The sequence below is a fragment of the Crotalus tigris genome, unplaced genomic scaffold, assembly GCF_016545835.1.
Source record: "Crotalus tigris isolate CLP2741 ecotype Arizona unplaced genomic scaffold, ASM1654583v1 scf7180000017765.3138416, whole genome shotgun sequence".
NCBI classification, from domain to species: domain Eukaryota; kingdom Metazoa; phylum Chordata; class Lepidosauria; order Squamata; family Viperidae; genus Crotalus; species Crotalus tigris.
In genome coordinates this window covers 1,827,004-1,846,133 of record NW_024096620.1, presented here as the reverse complement: position 1 = coordinate 1,846,133, position 19,130 = coordinate 1,827,004, and the positions used below count along the sequence as shown (strand labels likewise).

The 19,130-nt window shown below is 36.2% G+C and overlaps 1 protein-coding gene across 1 annotated transcript in view; it reads left to right on the top strand.

Annotated features, from left to right (window-relative positions):
• Positions 1–19,130, top strand: part of ASB4 (ankyrin repeat and SOCS box containing 4) — an 82,871-nt gene that overhangs the window by 51,977 nt on the left and 11,764 nt on the right. The window lies entirely within an intron of this gene.

Genomic DNA, 19,130 nt, shown 5'->3' with positions numbered 1-19,130 from the left:
CCCCTTTACGCCGCTCAAAATAGCCCTTTCCCCTCGGGCCCCCTCTCTTCCTTCAATCCGCCTTGACAACTCCCCAACCCGATGATAGCGCGGGCGGGGGGGGGGGAGAGAAAGGAGTGTGGCGTTTTGTCGACTTCTCATTGGTTTTTCTAATTAAAATTCTCTTCTGCGTGGAACCAATCAGATAGTTGTATCGGCCGTGGAATCTTGACTTCTGGCGCGACCCGGCTACTGAAAGAACTTGGCCCAGTTCCTGAAGGGAGGGGAGGGGAGGGGGTGGGTTCTTTTTTCCAAGAACGGCGAGAACACCCTGAGGCGGGGAAGCGGTAGGCAGTCACGCCAGGCCTGCCTGTGGCAAGGAGCCAGGCGCTGGAGGACACGTTATTGAATAGCAAGAAGTTCACTGCCTTCCAAAAAATATATTCTTCCAGGGTCTTCTTCTGCAATACTTTCTTTCCTTTTGAAATATTCTCCACAGAGAGCTAAGGATAACTAACGCCAGTCAAGGAAAGAATAAATAAATACGAGCTGATCCCAAGTTCTATTTATTTTCCAGCCATTCTGTAGTTTCCAAATAACCTCTTCGTTTCCATAATATTTAGTTTTGAGGTTCCTTTGGGTCCTTCCCCCTCCCTGAACTGACTCTTGAAAAGCTTCAAAACAGTTCATAAGGCAATTCAAAACTCCTGTGAGACTTTTAAAAGGATGTTAGATTGGAAATTATTTGCTGTTATGGGTTGGGAGAAAAGACAAAAATTTTGAATAGAGTAACAAGACTGTCTAAAACCCAATTTCTAAATCTCACGAATTTAAGGTGGTTGGCATTTGACTCTTAGAATTCCCCATAGTGCACACTAACTGTGGACTTCTGGGTATCAAAATCCACCAATCTTAAAAGTTGTTGAAGTTCAGAGACGTTGTTCTAAATCAGTGGTTCTCAACCTGTGGGTCGGGACCCCATTTGGGGTCGAACGACCATTTCACGGGGGTCGCCAAACAACGCAGTCTGCCCTTTCCCCCCCCCCCTTTTCCTTAGCTGTGCTACTCCCTTTTATTCTATTGGCTTTTGAAAGCCAATAGAATGGACTCTCTTGAATAGAGTCTAATTCTATTGGCTTTCAAAAGCCAATAGGAATTGTCCAGGCTGTCTCTGCCCTGCTGAGCCCGCCAAAAATCCCATTCTGCAAACGGTGCTGCACCAATTGAGTAGTCCTGACTTGACCGGTTGAGTAGTCCTCGACTTACGACCAGTTGGGGGTCGCGGCATTAAAAAGGTTGAGAACCACTGCTCTAAATATTGTGAAGCAGCAAGTTTTAGAAATACAATTCTTACTTGGTCTGGGTACTAGCAAATAAAGTAGCAAGAAAAAGTTTGTTTCTGATTTCAGAAACATTTCTGATTTCAGCTACATGTTAGGAATGTGTAATGTTACAGTAAGATATAGTACAGCAGAAAACTTATTTTGGAGCTTAGGGTGAGAAAGTGTGATCTTCTGTTATTTCTTGAGGAAAGAAGGCTTTCTATTTTGCCTTATCAATCTAAATCTTTACTTCTCCTAAATCTGTATTCTATGTTGCTGTCATAGCATCATAGTCAGCTAGCATTATGATATCAGCATAAAATATCTGCCTAAAATTTAAGTCTCACAGACTTTAGGAGGTATAAAAGATTTAACAGTAGTCTCATCTTTTAAAAAATAAATTGGCATCAGCAATTTTTTTTATTGGCAGAGAAAGTTATTCAGTCTTCTTGTTGGGCATGAACTGGTATTAATCATCATCATCTTGGCATTTTTCTCACAGGTGCAGGGTCCGCTTTTAGGATCAAGAGGAGCCATTTTGTGCGATCAAATGCAGCATTTGAATCTAATTGGGCATTTTTCATGTCTGAATTTATTCATGAACTGCTATTAATGCAAATGGATATCAGTTTAGATGGATTGTTTTTTTTTAAGAAATGTACTTTCATGGAATGATCAACTAAATGACCTTTCTCATAATGATCAACTAAAATTAATGGCTGGAAAAATATAAATCAGCAAGTTCTGAGATTTTTGAACTTATGGTTTGGTCATATCTAGTTTGGCCTGCTTAGAACATTCCAAGTGAAAATTTATATATAATTGTTTTCAAGCTATGTTGCCATCAATAAGAAGCAATTCTTGTAATTGGCCTTTAGCATAAACAATTAGAGAAGAAAGTTCATAGCCCAACTTTCTGGTACAGATAAGACTAGATAGATACAATGCACAGTTAGAAAAGCTATGTCAACTTATTGATTTAGGACACATTTTATCTGAAAGTGAAGTTTAGTCGGGGAAAGTTCACAGTGCTGGGAACAAAGACTTTTGGCCTATGAAATTGCCAGGGCTGTAATGCCTCTACAGCTAAAGTTTAGTAGGCAAAAGGTCAACTTTTGCAGAAGAAACAGCATCCTCCTATTTCACAGAAGAGTCAGCTGTTTGGATTTCCTTCTAAATTAATCATTATAGACAAGATAGAAGAGGGTTGAGCAACTACAAATTCACATTGAATTCTACTCACAATATTTTTGTAAACTAATGATGTCTTTTTGCAGTTTTGTTTGATTCATAAAATAATTAGTTTCACTTATTGGACTCCTTTAATTATTTTTCTAGAACATTTCTTCATTTGGAGTTTTTATCAAAACTCCAAAGATCCTGAAATATTTTTTCCAGAAGAATTTATCTATTTATGCACCTGAACATTTGCTGTACATTTTTATTTTAAAATAAATTCTGAACTCTATCCCTTCCAACTTGGATTATTATGCATATGTATTTAGATATAATCACATCTATATTACTTAATTCTTGACAGGAGCATTTGGGATTATAATTCTATATGTTAAATGTTTTTCTTTTTTGCATGATTCAAGGCTTTGTCAAATGGGAACTAATTACATGGAGTTTTTATAAAGACATAAAGTATAGGTAATTGATTTACAAGAGTTCATTTAGTGACTGGAGTTTCAAGATACTAAAAAAAGTGATTAATGACTGTTTTTCACACTTATGACCATTGTAGCATCCCCATGGTTATGTGATCAGAATTTGGGTGCTTGCAACTGGTTCATATTTATGACTATTGCAGGGTCACGTGATCACCTTTTGCAACCTTGTGACAAGCAAAGTCAGTGGGGAAGCCAAATTTACTTAACAACTGTGTTACTAACTTAACAATTGCAGTGATTCATTTAATACCTGTGGCAAGAAAAGTTGTAAAATTAGGCCAAAATTTATTTAACAAATATCTTGCTTAGCAACAGAAACTTTGGGCTCAATTGTGATAATAAGCAAGGAGTATCTGTACATAACACTTTAACCTATGTTATTTGCAATTATTTAATACGGATATAAATTTAAATTCAATAGCTTGTGTATGCATTTTTTAATGTTCTTGCTAATTGGCATCTCCATTACTGTACCTTTTTAGTCAATAACTAAAAGATCTGTTTGCATGCATTTTAGTCATGTGTACAATTAATTCGTTCAAGTTCCTGCAACCAATACATCACTCATGCAAAGTCATCACAAACTCACACTGTGCCTATCCAGTCCCCCCACAAAAATATAGGGAATATTTTGAAAATATTCATATCTAATGGATGCAGCTTATATATTGAATTTACTAGGGCTTGGGAATGGGTTGCTGTAATGAGAAGAAGGATAACAGGAGGAAGATCTGTAAGCTAGGCAGTGGTGAGATAAAAGAAATTCTGATCAGAACTATACTGCTCAAAAAAATAAAGGGAACACAAACGTATAGGATCCTATACGTTTGTGTTCCCTTTATTTTTGTGAGCAATATATAACTTGACTAAACATCTTAGACAAGACCCTCCTTAGTTATCACAACAATGAATGGAGGGACAATGGAAGCACATTCAAATTGCAAGATTCTGTTACTATAACCTTATAATACAATAAGTATTAGCATGCATGACTTTGGTCTCCTAGTCCAGGGCTTTTCAACCAGTGGTATGGGTACCACCTGTGGTACATTGGCACCTGGCAGGTAGTACGCGACCATCCTAGAAAACTGGTAGCGGGGGAGGGGAATGAGCTGAACCGGTGGCAACATCGCACAAGCCTGAGTGAGAGATGGCTAGAGCTACAGGGCTGTCAGGGCTCAGCGGAAGTGCCAGGATCAGCGCTTCTTCCAGGCTGCCAGAGTTCAGTGGAAGCACCAGGATCAACGCCAGGCTCCAACTAGAGCTCAGCGCTGATCCTGGTGCTTCTGCTGAGCCCAGAAGAAGCACCGATCAGCTGGAATGTTGCAGCATCTCCAGGTCTTGTGATTTACATTCAGATACTTGGCAACTGATTCATATTTATGACTGTCACAGTGTCCCAGGGTCATGTGAAGTGACCAAAACCTGTTGCAACCACCCAGGAGACGGGGGGGAATAAAAACCAAACACCTCCCATCCCATCCCCGCTGCCAATCCTCAATAGAAATGCTCACAACAATGAAAGCCTCGGACAGGAGGAAGAGCTCCGCCGGGCGGGCAGGCAGGTGTCTTGCTTGGCTGTGGCTTGGGGGGGCACTTTTTCAGTGCCATTGTAACTTCAAACAGTCACTAAGCGAACTGTTGTAAGTTGAGGACTACCTGTACTTTATCACTTTTTTCCTTTTTTTTTTTTTTTGGTTATCAGGTTTTTGACACCTTGCTAGGCAACTGGTGGTACTCGGATATTGCAAAAGTGGTACAATGGGTGAAAAGGTTGAAAAGCCCTGTCCTAGTCTACTCTACTTAGAAGGACTGGCAGTTTTGCATTAGCAGGACCAATTTGTTAGATATGATATTCTCCAAGTGTGGTTGTTTTCTTGGTTTCTTGATTGTACACCAATATCTGCCTCCCATCTTACAAGCAGTTTCAGTGCCCTAGTTCCTTCACACAGGATTTTAGAATATCTAGTTAATAAGTAACTAATGTTTTGGGACAATGACATACAGCATAGAAATTGATATATTCCTGCTCTCTAGAAAGAAGGAAGAGTAGTAATAGTAGCAATAGCAGCTGAGGCAGCAATATTAAGGCAATAATAGAGTATTCCTAATAATTTATTCCACTTCAATAGAACTGGACCAGATAACTTCAGTCTTTTGCACTTCATGTTTTAGTGTATGAGAACCATAATGTAGAGTGGCGGCCCACAGGCCGGATGTGTCACATGCAGGCCACGCCCACTTCAGCTCTGCAAAGCAAAAAACATCACGATACCTCACGATACATCGCATGACATGATCAAGTTTGACACCCATGATGTAGAGGTAATTCAGAATAGTATCAAAAATTTAGATAAAAAGTACAAATTAAAATTTACCTTCATAGATAACATAAAGTGGCATGATAAAACTTACAAAACATCAAAACATAATTGCATATTACCTATGTCTGTGGACTGTTAACATATTACCTATGTCTGTGGACTATGAACATATTACCTATGTCTGTAGACTTATCTTAAGTCTTATCTATGCTTTTTAATGGCTGTGAATTTAAAAAATGGCAAAAATAGAGAAAATGAAGTTGCTCCTGGTTGCAGTATTAAAGCTTCTTAAGCTGATATATAAAGTGGTGCTGTATCTTGAAAGCTAGATATTTTACTCAATATCAGAAAGGAATTGTTACTCCATGTCTTTATCTAAATTGCCTTATAGTTACTCTGCCATATTTGTATATGGTCCAGTGATTTAATATTATTTGTTCTTTATGTTTTAGATCACTTGTAAATACATTTTATTCTATGAAATAGTCAGTGTCTTTTTAATTATATTGGTATTTATTTCTTTTTTAAAAAATTGAATGGCCATGACTTTATTCTCAGTGACTCTGAGTGGCTTAGAAAAATGAAAACCCAATATAGTGTGGAAAAATTACAGAAAGCTCACTGAAATGACTGGAAGAATAAGCCTCTTGTCCATAGAGTAATTCATGAATGGAAACAAATCCAGCCTTAAAGTCAAGAAAAGCTACACAGAGGAAGATTTTAATTGTGCTAGTGCTTATGAATGAAGTGGTGCAGCACAAAAATGTGATCTAAGGGTGGAACATCTGTATTGCAATCCAGCATGCACTTGTACAATTCAGATTCAATCAATCTAGAAGCTTCTGATACAGATATTTCGTGTATAGTTTACTTACCTTCAGTATATGAATGGCTCTATAGGTAGCTGGGTTTTTGCCATTTATTTTTTGCATTTTGGAATGACCAGCCCTGAATCATTAAGGATGTGTTCCATCTAGCCAATGAGATGCAAAAAAGGGAAGTTATCTTGAACAGATGGATTTAGCTAATTCAGGAAGGATATGGTTGGTGCCTGGGGCGATCATGGTATTTCAGCTTTTAATCAATTTATCCCAGGGGTCTTCAAACATGGCCCTTTTATAACTTGTGGACTTCAACTACCAGAATTCCTCAGCCAGGTATGCTAGCTGAGGAATTTTGGGAGTTGAAGTCCACAAGCCATAAAAGGGCCAAGTCTGAAGACCCCTGCCTTACTTACATTGTGGGTGAAAATTACTTTATACTCTTACCACAACACATTCCTTAACACATAATAGTGAAGCAAACTCCTCAGTGGGTATTCATGGGTATGGTATTGTAGAAGGTAGGATGTTATTTGGATAGGGTTAAAGTCATGGAATAACAAGAAGTATATTCACTATGTCACCTTCACATTTTTGCATTGAGAGACCATAATGCAAAGTGTATGAACATGACTTCAATTAATTATTGCTTCAGCAAAATTATTTATAAAACATTCCATATGTAAATATTTTCAAATTCATTAAAAAAATATTCTAATTGCTCTGATCTTTCAGTTTTTGATAAGTCTTCTGTTATTCTCTGTTTTACATTTATTAATGGTAGAGCCATTTGTTTTAGTACATTCTAAACCCATTAGATGATCAAGTGTCCTTTCAACTAATTTGGGAAGAATCTTATGCCAAACTCAGTAGACGTCACTGGACTGATTATGATGTGCTTAGGGGCTAATATTAGATCACTCACACTCAACAGCTTGGTTGGAAGCTTTTAAAAAAGTGATGCATGCCATTTGACTGATACTATCTGTACAAAACACTTTTCCTAAATGTGAAATCATGTGCCAAATTAATAGACCGTACAGGTAGTCCTCGACTTACGACTATAATTGATCCCAAAATTTATGTTGCTGAGTGAGACAGTTAAGTGAATTTTGCCCCATTTTACAACCTTTCTTGCCACAATTGTTAAGTAAATCACTGCAGTTGTTGACTTAGTAACATGGTTGTTAAATAAATCTGGCTTCCCAAATTGACTTTGCTTGTCAGAATGTCACAAAAGGCTATCACATGACCCCGGGACACTGAACTGTCATAAATATGAGTCAGTTGCCAAGCATCTGAATTTTGATCATAGGGAGGTTGCAACAGTCATAAATGTGAAAAATATTCATAAGTCACTTTTTTCAGTGCCATTGTAACTTTGAATGGTCACTAAATGAATTGTTGTACATTGAAGACTACTTATATTGGCAATCCATGCTTCTGTTTGTGTTGTTTAGAATGCATGGTTTTGTTTAAAGATTTACTGTATATGTTTCTTGTCTAATAGATTATAGGCATATTTTTAAACATTTTTGCCAATCTCACCGAGGTTAAATACCATCTATATAACATTTTGTATAAGTTTTCTTTATATGTTGCCGCTTTTGTTATTTTAGAGTTTCTTTCCCATAAGCTTTGCCACTTTTCTAATTCTATATTATATCCAAAGTTCTTTGCCCATATTATCATTGTTTCTTTTACTTGTTCCTCTTCCATCTTTAAGCTTAGCAAATATTTGTAGTTTTTTTAATCAGTTTTTCATCTGTTTTCAGCAATATCTGGTCAAATTCTGTCTGTTCTTTGTAAAATCCTGTTGTTTTAACATCTTTTTCGTATCTCGTTTGAATTTGAAAATATGACCACCATGATAAATCAATATTCTGCTCTTCTAAATCTTATCTATACTTCAATTTCCCTTCATTGTCCAGAATATCTTTATAGGTCACAACTTTCTCGTAATTAATCAAGTTTGGGTAAGCAAATACTTCCATTGTTGAAAGCCATCCAGGAATTTTAATATAAATTTTCACTTTTATTTTTTCCCATTTTAAGAAAAGTGCATTTCATATATAATGATTTTGAAAATATCTATGTATTTTATTCTTCCCATACCACAGAAAGGCATGCCACCCCAGCTGTAAGTCATCCCCCTCTAGGTATAGTAATCTTTTGTCTCTAAGTATTATCCACTCTTTTATCCATGTTAATATATTGCTTGGTAATATAGTGTCCAGTCCGGCAGTCCAAGTCCTCCATTTTCTTTTGCTTCTTGTAACATTTTCAGTCTAATTCTGGCTTTTTTTCCTTGCCAAATACATTTCAATATTATTGTATTTAGTTCATCAAAAAAGTTTTTTCCCAATCTTATAGGTATTGTTTGAAATAAAAAAAGTATTTTTGGTAAATTATTCAATTTCACTGTTGCTATTCTCCCCAGCATTGAAAGTTGTAGATTTTTCCACTTTTCCAGATCTAGTTTTATTTGTTTTAATAATCTTACATAGTTGTCTTCCTTAATTGTTGCACATCTTGCTTTTAGATGGATTCCCAAATATTTAATTTTTTTAACTATTTGGAAATTTAGTTTTTTTGCTAGTTGATTTTTTTTGTTTTTCTGTAAGATTTTTAGTTAACACTTTAGTCTTTTCTCTATTAATTTTCAACCCTGCCATTTCTCCAAATTCTTCTGTTTTCTCCATAAGCTTGATGCTTGTTTCAAGTGGTTCTTCTAATATAAAAATCAAGTCGTCTGCAAATGCTTGTAGTTTATATTTTTCGTCTTTTATTTCCAGTCATTTAATTTCTATATCTTGTCTGATGTTTCTATTCAATACTTCCAGTGTTGATATAAATAGTAATGGGCATAGTGGGCATCCCTGTCTTGTGTCTTTTTTAATATTAAAATTTTTTGTAAAATCTTCATTTACAATTACTTTAGCTGTTTGTTTATTATAAATTGTTTTGATTATGTTTATAAAAAATTTTCCAAAGTCCATTTCTTCTAGTTGCTAGAACATGAATTGCCAATTTACGTTATCAAACACCTTCTGTGCATCTAGAAATATTAATGCCATCTGTTTCCCTTGCTGGGTTTCATAGTACTCCAAAACATCTAGAATCATTCTTGTTATTTTTTTATTTGTCTTTTAGGTAAAAAACCATTTTGGTCTGTATGTATAAATTCAGCCAGAAATTTCTTTAATCTTTCTGCTATTATTGAGGCAAAAAATTATAATCTATGTTTAATAATGATATCGGTCCATAATTTTTAATTTGCAACAAGTCAGAATCTTCTTTAGGTATTAAAGTAATACTAACTTCTGGCCATGTATTTGGTATTTTAGTCTCCAGAGTATTTCATTACACAGTTCTTTCATTATTGAGCTTAATATATCTTGCAAGGATTTGTAAAGTTCTGCAGGTAGTCCATCTGGGCCCAGGGTCTTGTCATTTTTTTGCCTTTTTATGGCCTCTGGTATCACCATCATTCCATCATTAATATTTTTCCATTTAATATGTTTTGAATATTCTCTGGAATTTTTGGTAGATCTGTTTTTTTAAGTACTGCTGTATTTTTTCTTTTGAAGTTTTCTCTCTATCATAAAGTGTCTCATAAAAATCTTTGATGATTTTTTTATTGTGTTATTATGAAACTGTAATTCATCTTTTGAATGTTGCAACTTGTTTATCAATTTCTTCTCTTTTTCTTTTTTCAATTTATGTGCTAACCATCTCCCCAGTTTGTTACCATTTTTAAAGAAGTTCTGTTTAGCCCTTTTAATTTGTTAAGCCATTGTTTCAGCCTCTACAAGGTTTAATTTATGTTTTATTATTTCCATTTGCTTTTTAAGTGTTTTCTTTTGTGGGTCTATTTGTAATTCTAATTCTAATTTCCTAAATACTTCCTTCAGCTTTAACTATTGTTGTTTTCTTTCTTTGTTCTTTTTAGCAGTATAAGTTATAGCCAACCCTCTAAAATATGCTTTAGCTGTATCCCACACATTTTGAAGTGATGTCTCTTCTTTCTTATTTTTTTTAAAATCCATTTCCTTTGTTGCTAGTTGTATAAATTCTTTTTCTTTCAATATAGATTTGTTCAGGGACCATCTTAATTTTTTCCTGGTTCCTCTCCAAGTCATCTTTATTGGATTATGATCTGCCTAGAATTAGTTTCTATCTCTTTTTCTTGTATCATAGTGCTAAGTTCAGAGGATAGCCATATCATATCGATTCTAGACCATGATTTGTGTCTATTTGAATAAAATATATATTGCATTTTTTTTGGATTTTTTCTCTCTCCATATGTCTTGAATACAATTTTTTCTGCCATTTTAGATAATGCTTTCTTCCCTATTTTAGTGCTTTTATAAATCAAAGTTCCATCAGCTATTGCATTAAAATCTCCCATTATACAAAGATTTTGATATTCCAATTCTAATATTTTTAATGTAAGTTTTGATAAAAATTCTTCTTGTTTATCATTTGATGCATATATTGCTACCATCAGTATCTGTTTTTGTTCCATCATTATTTCCACCATTAATATTCTCCCCTCTTCATCTGCATAAATTTGTTTAGGGTTCATTGTCTCTTTAATATACTGTATAAAGCTATTCCTCTTTTCTTTTGTTGTGCTAATGCAAAATGGAGTTTGCCAATTTTCGGTTGCTCTAACAATTTCTAGTGTTGTCTCTTGACATCTGTTTCTTGAAGGTAAATTATATCTATTTTTAATTTTTGTAGCCGTGTAAAAAAAGTTTTCTTTTTGAGGGGGAATTCAATCTATTTATATTCATTGAAAGGATCCCATTTTCTTTCTCCATCTCTTTCAATTATATCTAGGTTTTAATCTTCTAGTTAATCTTATTTGTTTCTGTTTTCTTGGTCTTGCCCCTTCTTCTGTATATGTATTTTTAGTTTCTCCTTCTTCTCTAGTCTGCTGTTTCCAGTACTGCCCAGTCCACTGTCTAGAAGACTTTTTTTTTGTCTTTCTTATCGACAGTTAGTTTGTTATATGGCAGTTGCCTGTCTTTTTGGATTCTAAACTTCCAGAACACTTTAACTTCTTCATTTTCTATATTTTATGGTCCTACCAGTTCTTGCTTGCAGGCAAATGGTATTTCTTGTGGATCTTGCAATGCACCTGTGTGGCTACTTTGTCGTGCCTTTCTTTGTAGTCGGTTTGTGTGACCTTCTTTGGTTGGGCTGTTTACTGTTAGCTTGTTTGGCAGTTCCTGACTGGAGCATTGTTTACTCCTTGATTGTTGGTTTGATGTTAATCTTGTTCATGTGAATGTTGATTGTTGGTAGGGAGGTATTTTGATCATTTTGTTGCCTTCTTAGATTCTTAATTGAGTTCTCAGAAAAAAGAAAACTGGAAAAAATCAGAGAGAAAATTTTTCTTCTTATTTTTTTTTTTGCATGATTCCTGTGTAAACCTCCTATGAAACAACAGCCTGTCATTATGATTATTTCACTTTTGTCGAATAAACATGGCATCTCATCTTTGTCTGTGTTGGTTGAACGTTTGTGAATAGGTATACCTGGGAGCTCATCTCTTCTTCCTCCTCCATTGCCTCCATCTCCCGTTGCCTCAGCCACTCTATTAATATTGCGATGTCAGGGCAAGCCCTGGGCAAGCTGGGCAAGCCCTGGGAGAAAAAATAATAAAATAACTTGTACTTGTGAACTTGTTAAACTTTACATAAAGCCAATTACTCTCATTTTAAAAATGAGAATGAAAATTAATTGAAATAATTAAAATAATACTCTTTTCAGCTTTTTGGAGTTTCTTTTTAATCTTGTCATTTTCCTCCACAATACGTGCTAAATTGCTGGCAAGCGCTTTGTTGTGTATTGACCGATTTTTTATAATGGCAGTTATAAAGCAGTTAAATGATTATGTTTAAACAAGACTCTGTGTATTGTAACAAGCCTGCACTTTAGGTGGCAAGTAGTGTTTTAAACTGATTGGCTGCCGCCTAGTGGCAGTCTGGTATAAATAGAAGCCAAGCGACTGTTAGAGACACTTCTGTGTTGATTCAAATAAAGAGCTGTTACTTTCACTCCTGCCTCTTCAATGCCTCACCGATCCCAGTATACAACACGCTTTATTTTCTTCTTCCAATTAGGACATAAAAATGACCAAAAGCATACATCAGTCATAGAATAGAAATAAGCAAATCAAAACAGAAGCTTAAGACAGGTTTGTAAGGGAAACGACTGACTCACAGCAGTTATTCTGGCATTCTTTTCTGCCAGCTCCTCCTGATGCCTTGCTGTTATTTCATGGAGATGCTCCCTCTGCTTTCTTCATTGCTCTTGGTATTTCCAGAGACACACCTGCCAAAAGAAGACATTTTGAATCCTTTGAAGAGGCAAATTTACTAAGCAAATCATAGTGTGGTACTTCTCATGACTCTATTACAAGACCCAGAAAGCTGTCCTGTCTTCCCTCAATCCTTCTCACTAACCACTGTTAACCATTGTTAAGCAACAATCCTCATGACATCACCTGAATTTTTGCCTCTAGCCAGCTTCAGGGACAGCTGTAGCTGCCTTTTGCTGCTCTGCTGTTAAAGTGATGTTATAATGGCCCTTTTGTTCCAATTTAAACCTTGCTGTATGAACAATTGACACTGCCTCCAAGACAGTGTTGATGACAACATGGTCAGAGGCTAGGATCCTCCCATCTCTAGTTTAGAGTAAGGTGACTTTGAGCCTCCTGACTTAATTAGGAATTAGGAATTTGAGGGCTCTAGCCAGCCCCACAACTGTGCTTTTCTCTGCACCCCAAGCAAAGCCACAGAGCCATGTTTCCCAGCCTTTCTGCCTATGGATGTGTTTAAACTGAAGATATTAACACAGTTCACGAAGAAAGTACCTGAAAGAAGATGTGCAAATATTTTAAAAATATTTTGGTTCAAAAGTTATTCTAAAAATTATTCTAAAATGTTTTTTGCTTGTTCCTAGATTCTTTCGATTCCTGTTTTACTTCATCATTATCATTATTTATGTCATGTTATCTGTCATATTACCTCTTTGAATTCTAAATCCTACAGTCAGACATGCAAATTGACAAATAAATAAAACTAAAGATCTCTTACCTCAAACAGGAGTTTCCCTGTGTAATACAGGAATGTCTCCATTATAAATGAAATGTGCAAAACTAAGCTAAACTAAATTAATCCTAACTAAACTAATTCAATAAATATATGAAATATGATAAAGAAAAAATAAACAGTATGTGTAAATAGGTATATTAAGTAAAATGAATAAACAAATACTGTAAAATAAAACAAACCTAAGCTACGTAAATACAGATAAATAAAAGCATAAGAAAATATAAGCAACCAAATAAAAGCAAATGAACCTAACTAAGTGCCCATACGAGATAAAACTCTTGAGTGAATAGTTTTCACTCAGCCCACCAAAAAGTTTTATTTAATTCTCCTTTGTGAGCTCATGCCCCTGTCAGCACCATTATGAGGCATGACTTCACAAAGAAAAAGCAAAGCAAACTGAGTGGCTGAGTGAATGCTACTCAGAGTTTTATCTATTTTTCAATATTGGTAAAAATGTAACTACAAAATTCTGCTGATGCATTTAGTGCAATCAGAGGATGAGCTAACAAGAAAAATACACACAGCTGAGAGTGTGTAAGGCTGCAGTGGTGAATGAGAAGACCTGGAGAGATTTCTATGCTTGGCAGAGTAAATTGCAATAGGATCTCATTTTAAAGAGCTTCCATGCATTGCTTCTTATCCAGCTCTTAGGTACTTTTGAGAATAAGTCAACCCCCTCATCTGTATGGCTGCCCCTCAATTACTGGAAGACAGCTGTCATGTCACCCCTAATCTTTCTCTTTGATAGGCTGGACATAGCTATTTCCCTTAACCAATGATTGTACAATTTAGCCTCCAGACCTCTTATCATCTTAGTTGCTCTTCTCTGTACTCTTTCTAGACTTTCAGCATCTTTTTTGTATTGTGGCAATTTTCCATAAAGCCCTTAAGAAGATCAGGTCCGAATGTGATGGAAAGTGCACCTGAAGGAGCAGTGGGGGAGAATTTGGGCAATACAGAGTTCTCCCAAAAAGAGACCTGGATCAAGAGATTGCGGAGACCTGAGCTGGAAGGGGAAGCAGGAAAGAAATTAGTGTAGCTTGAATTCGCACAAGATTCTCTCAGAGTATGGTATATCTAGTAAGTTAGAAGATTATTGCTTGAATTTGGCAAGATTCTGTCAATTAGGTTTAAGCAAATAAAGGATTGAACTTAATTGGATTTTGCTGTGCCATTCCTGATCTTGGGCCTGACATTTCTTTCAACTATGGGATTTCTAGTTTTTTTAGGATATCTATTATTATGGTCTTTTATATTTGCATTTGCTATTTTTTCTCTCCCTAGTTTTTGAGAGGGTAAAAGCGAGGGATGGGAGGGATAGTTTCAAGCTTGCATGATTCTCTTAATGTAACCTCTAATGTAGGTAGAACTAGCATTTCTGGTTCTGCTTCTTGTCTAGACACTAGAAATATTATGTTAATGTCAGGCCCATCATACATCTTGCAAATCAATTTAATGTCAGTTTTTAATGCAAGGATATTATATATTCTTATTGAAAAGTTTATTTGATTTTCACCTTGGAAAAATGGTTAAGCAAGCTGGGGAAGTTTGTTTTGATGTACAGAATAATCTTCTACCTTACAAGTAAATCTGATGTAGAATTCAGTTCTCACTGGAAACCATCCTTGGAGTATACTGTAACTGAATACATCGATTTATGCCTCATCCAAAATTTAACAGAATTACAGAGTTGGAAGGGACCTTGCTCAGGCAGGAAACTCTATGCTATTTCAGACAAATGGTTATCCAATCTCTTCTTTAAAACTTCTGGTGTTGGAGCATTCACAACTTCTGGAGGCAAGTCGTTCCACTGATTGTTCTAAGTGACAGGAAATTTCTCCTTAGTTCTAGGTTGCTTTTCTCTTTGATTAGTTTCCATCTGTTGCTTCTTGTCTTGCCTTCAGGTGCTTTGGAGAATAGCTTGACTCCCTCTTTGTGGCAACCCCTGAGATATTGGAAGACTGCTATCATGTACCCCCTCGTCCTTCTTTTCATTAAACTAGACATACCTAGTTCCAGCAACCTTTCTTTATATGTTTTAGCCTCCAGTCCCGTAAAATTTTCCAAGGATAGAGTTTCCAAGGATAGAGCCCTCAATAATTCTGCACATAAATGCAACTCTCTATTATTCTTTGCCGAAGCATGATATATGACATAAAGTTTATCAATAAATAATTTGAATCTATTTGTTCCTGAAGTTTCCTTGACAGCATCACCTACTGATAATTCTGGTCTGTGATTAGCACAATGCCAAACTATAAGAGAAGGAAAACGTTCTGACAGCAATTTTTTCACTCCACTTTTACACCCTAACATCACAGCAGCGCCATCGCATGCCAGAGAAACCAAATATTTTTTTAAATACTCTTTTGTCATCCCATAAGAGTGAAGACATTGGAGTAAGGAATCAAATACTCCTTCTGCTGTTACTTTTTCAAGTTCTGCCAAATTTTTATTTATTTTTATTTTTAAAATTTATAAGCTGCCCCACTCCTGAAGGACTCTGGGCGGCTAACAATAAAAAACACATAAAATATAACAAACAACAATACAAAAACAATCATCCAGGGGTAAAGTTTTATAAACCCCAGGCCTGCCAGAAAAGCCAGGTCTTAAGTAGCTTACAGAAGACCAACAGGGTGGGAGCGGTCCTAATCTCCGGGGGGAGCTTATTGTGGTTGATTCATCAATTATCAATGAAATTTTATTATTGGACTGAACAATTTCTTTAACCACAGTTTTCCTCATTTCTTCACTTATATGATTAACAGTGTTAATACATGCATTTGTAGAATGAAGAATACGACTCATTTCAACTCTGTTCAGTTCTTGAAGATCAATTTCAGTTTCAAAATGATGGAATGATTGATTTTCCTTTGTCGAAACGTTGCCAAGACACTTCCAATTTGATGCGGGAGAAAACCCGAATAACCAAAGACCTACATATATATATATGTGGCCAGCATGACTATACATTGAGCTACACAGAACACTATTAACTTTCCCATTGAAGTAGTACCTATCTACTTGCATTTGCATGCTTTCAAATTATTAGGTGGGCAGGAGCTAAAGCAGGCATGGGAGTTCACTCGGTCATGCCAGTTGACCAGCCCAGCATTTTAATCATCAAATCACTGCACCTCTACACCTAATTATAATAATTCATTTATTTATGAAAATTAATTTTACATAAAATTAATATTTTATAACAAACACTAGCATGGCAAATGCTAATATAACAGCAATCAACCCGTGTAAAATTGAAAATCTGCTTGCTCCCTATGAAGGCAACAACACAGAAGCAACTCATGAGTACCTATTGTTTTCATTTTGATATGATATGTTCTATATGGATTATTTCTGTTCTATAGCATGTTACATGCAATGTACTCCTGTGCTGAACTATGAATTTAACCTTACCAGTCCCCAAATGCTTTTATTGCTAAGAAAATATTTATAAAAATGATTGATGTGTCTAAACTATGTTACATTTTTTAAATGTGCTACAAATTCTTAGCAACAGTTTTACAGAGTTGAAATTCTGGGACCTTCTTGGAGTTGTAATCAATGACAGATTGTCACAAATTCTATATGCTGACAATGTCTGCATGAATTGTTGGAAGTATTAATATCAAGCTTCATGACATGGTACCAATCCTATAATACTACCTCAGAAAGCTGTGGAGTGCCAATGTAATGGTTGCCTCAGTTTTGTTTTAGTACAACCTTGTCCTCATGTTTCAGAGATATTTTAATAATTGGTTTGAAAGGATTTTTTTTCTGATAGGAAGCATTGTGTATTAAAATGCTATTACGGCTATGTTGCAGTATCTTTAGTTCATTGCAGCTGCAGGTATTTATAGGAATTATATGCCTACAATTCACCAAGCTATTGTCTGTATCTGAAGTAAGCCCCGTTACTTAAAACATAACCCACATAATGTGTTCTTTCAAGTGGCCTAGTAGTACATATGTATCTTAGTTAATTTCATTCTATGTTCTATTTTTGATCTTTCATGATGCTAACAAAAGCAAACAAGTGAAAAAGCACTACCTTTTAGGACAGCTCATTTTCAGTCAAGCAAGATAAGTGTAAACAGATAGGTCTTCCATTAGGAGAAAAGCTAATAAAGCCAAATGGTATGGAATCCCAAATATAAGCTCAAACAGACTAAAATATGATGCCTTGGAGTGCCAAGTCAGCAATGTCTTCACACTTATTCAGAAGGTGATATCAAGAAAAGCAGTATATAATGCTGGGTTATGACAATATTTCTTGAAAAAGAAAGCAAATGTGATGTGTTTCAGATCTGGAGACAAAATTACTACATTTGGGGTACACTTCTTTTGATTAGAATAACAGAGTTGGAAGGAACCTTGGAGGTCTTGGAGGTCCTGGTCAAGCAGGAGACTCTATAACATTTCAGACAAATGACTTTTCAATATCTTTTTTAAAACACTCAGGTGATGGAGCACTCATAACTTCTGAAGGCAAACCCTTCCACTAATTAATTGTTCTCACTGTCAGGAAATTTCTCCTTAATTCTAGGTTGGATCTTTCTGCCTTCAGGGCCTATGGCCCCCTTTTCTTTGTTATAACCTCTTAAACATTGTCAGACTGCTATAGTTCTCTTTATTTGACTCAACATTTCCAATTCCTGCAACCATTCTTCATAAGTTGCAATTTCCAGTCCTTTGATCATCTTTGTTGTTCTTCTCTGCATTTTTTTTATGGTCTCAAAATCTTTTTTAAGTTGTGGTAACTAAAACTGGATGCTGTGTTTCAGGTGTGATCTCACCAGTGCAATATAAAGCAGCACTCACATGATCTTGATACTATCTCTCTGTGGATACAGTCCAAGACTGCATTGGCTTTTTTGCAGCATACTGTTGCCTCATACATAAGTGATTGTCTACTACCAGTAGGATTTCTAGATCCTTCTCATGGTTATTACTATTGAAACAGGTGCTACCTATTCTATACTTGTGCATTTGGTTTTTCTTGTCTAAGTGTAAAACCTTGCTTTTTTCATCTTAGGATTGCATTTTGTTGCATAGGGCCAAATGTTCAAGTCTGTCAAGATCCTTCTGGATTTTGAATCTACCTGTTGTCTACCCCCCAAGTTGGGTATCGTCTGCAAATTTGATGGGTTCCCCCTCTATTCCTTCATCTAAATTGTTTATGAAGATGTTGAAGGGTACTGGGGCTAAGACAGAAACTTAGGGTACCCCATTGCTTACTTCCCTCCATGATGTAGTTTTAATTAAGGACTACATTTTGACCGCAGTTGATCAGTCAGTTACAAATCCATCTGGAAGTAATGCTGTCTAACCAATATTTTTATATCTTACCAAATAGTATGTTGTGGTCTACTTTGCCAATTTTTTTACGGAACTCCAAATATATTAAATCTAAGCATCTCATTGGTCCCCTAATTTAGTCACTTTGTCAAAGAATGTCATAAAATTTGTCTGGCATAATCTGTTTTTGACAAACCCATGTTAACCCATTTTGCTTTCTTCTAGGTCAGTGGTGGCAAACCTATGGCATGGGTGCCAGAGGTAGCACTCGGAACCCTCTCTGTGGGCACACGTGCCATTGCCCCAGCCTCACCTCCCCCATGACCCCCTCCTCTGCAGCAGCCCCCCTGAAGGAGGGTCACCCCTGAGCATGGCCCACACAGAGCAGCGCAGCCAAGGACATGGCAGCCAGGCAGTGTAGACAAGACTCTGCCCTCACACCCCAGTATGTAGAGTTGATGCTGCAGGGCACGGGCAGAGAGCATGACCACCCTAGTGCTGCTGGGCTGCTTGGGTGATCTGCGGAGGTGGTGAGTGGCCCTGCGAGCAGGTGGGACGGGGGATGGGGGGGCGGAGTTGGGGT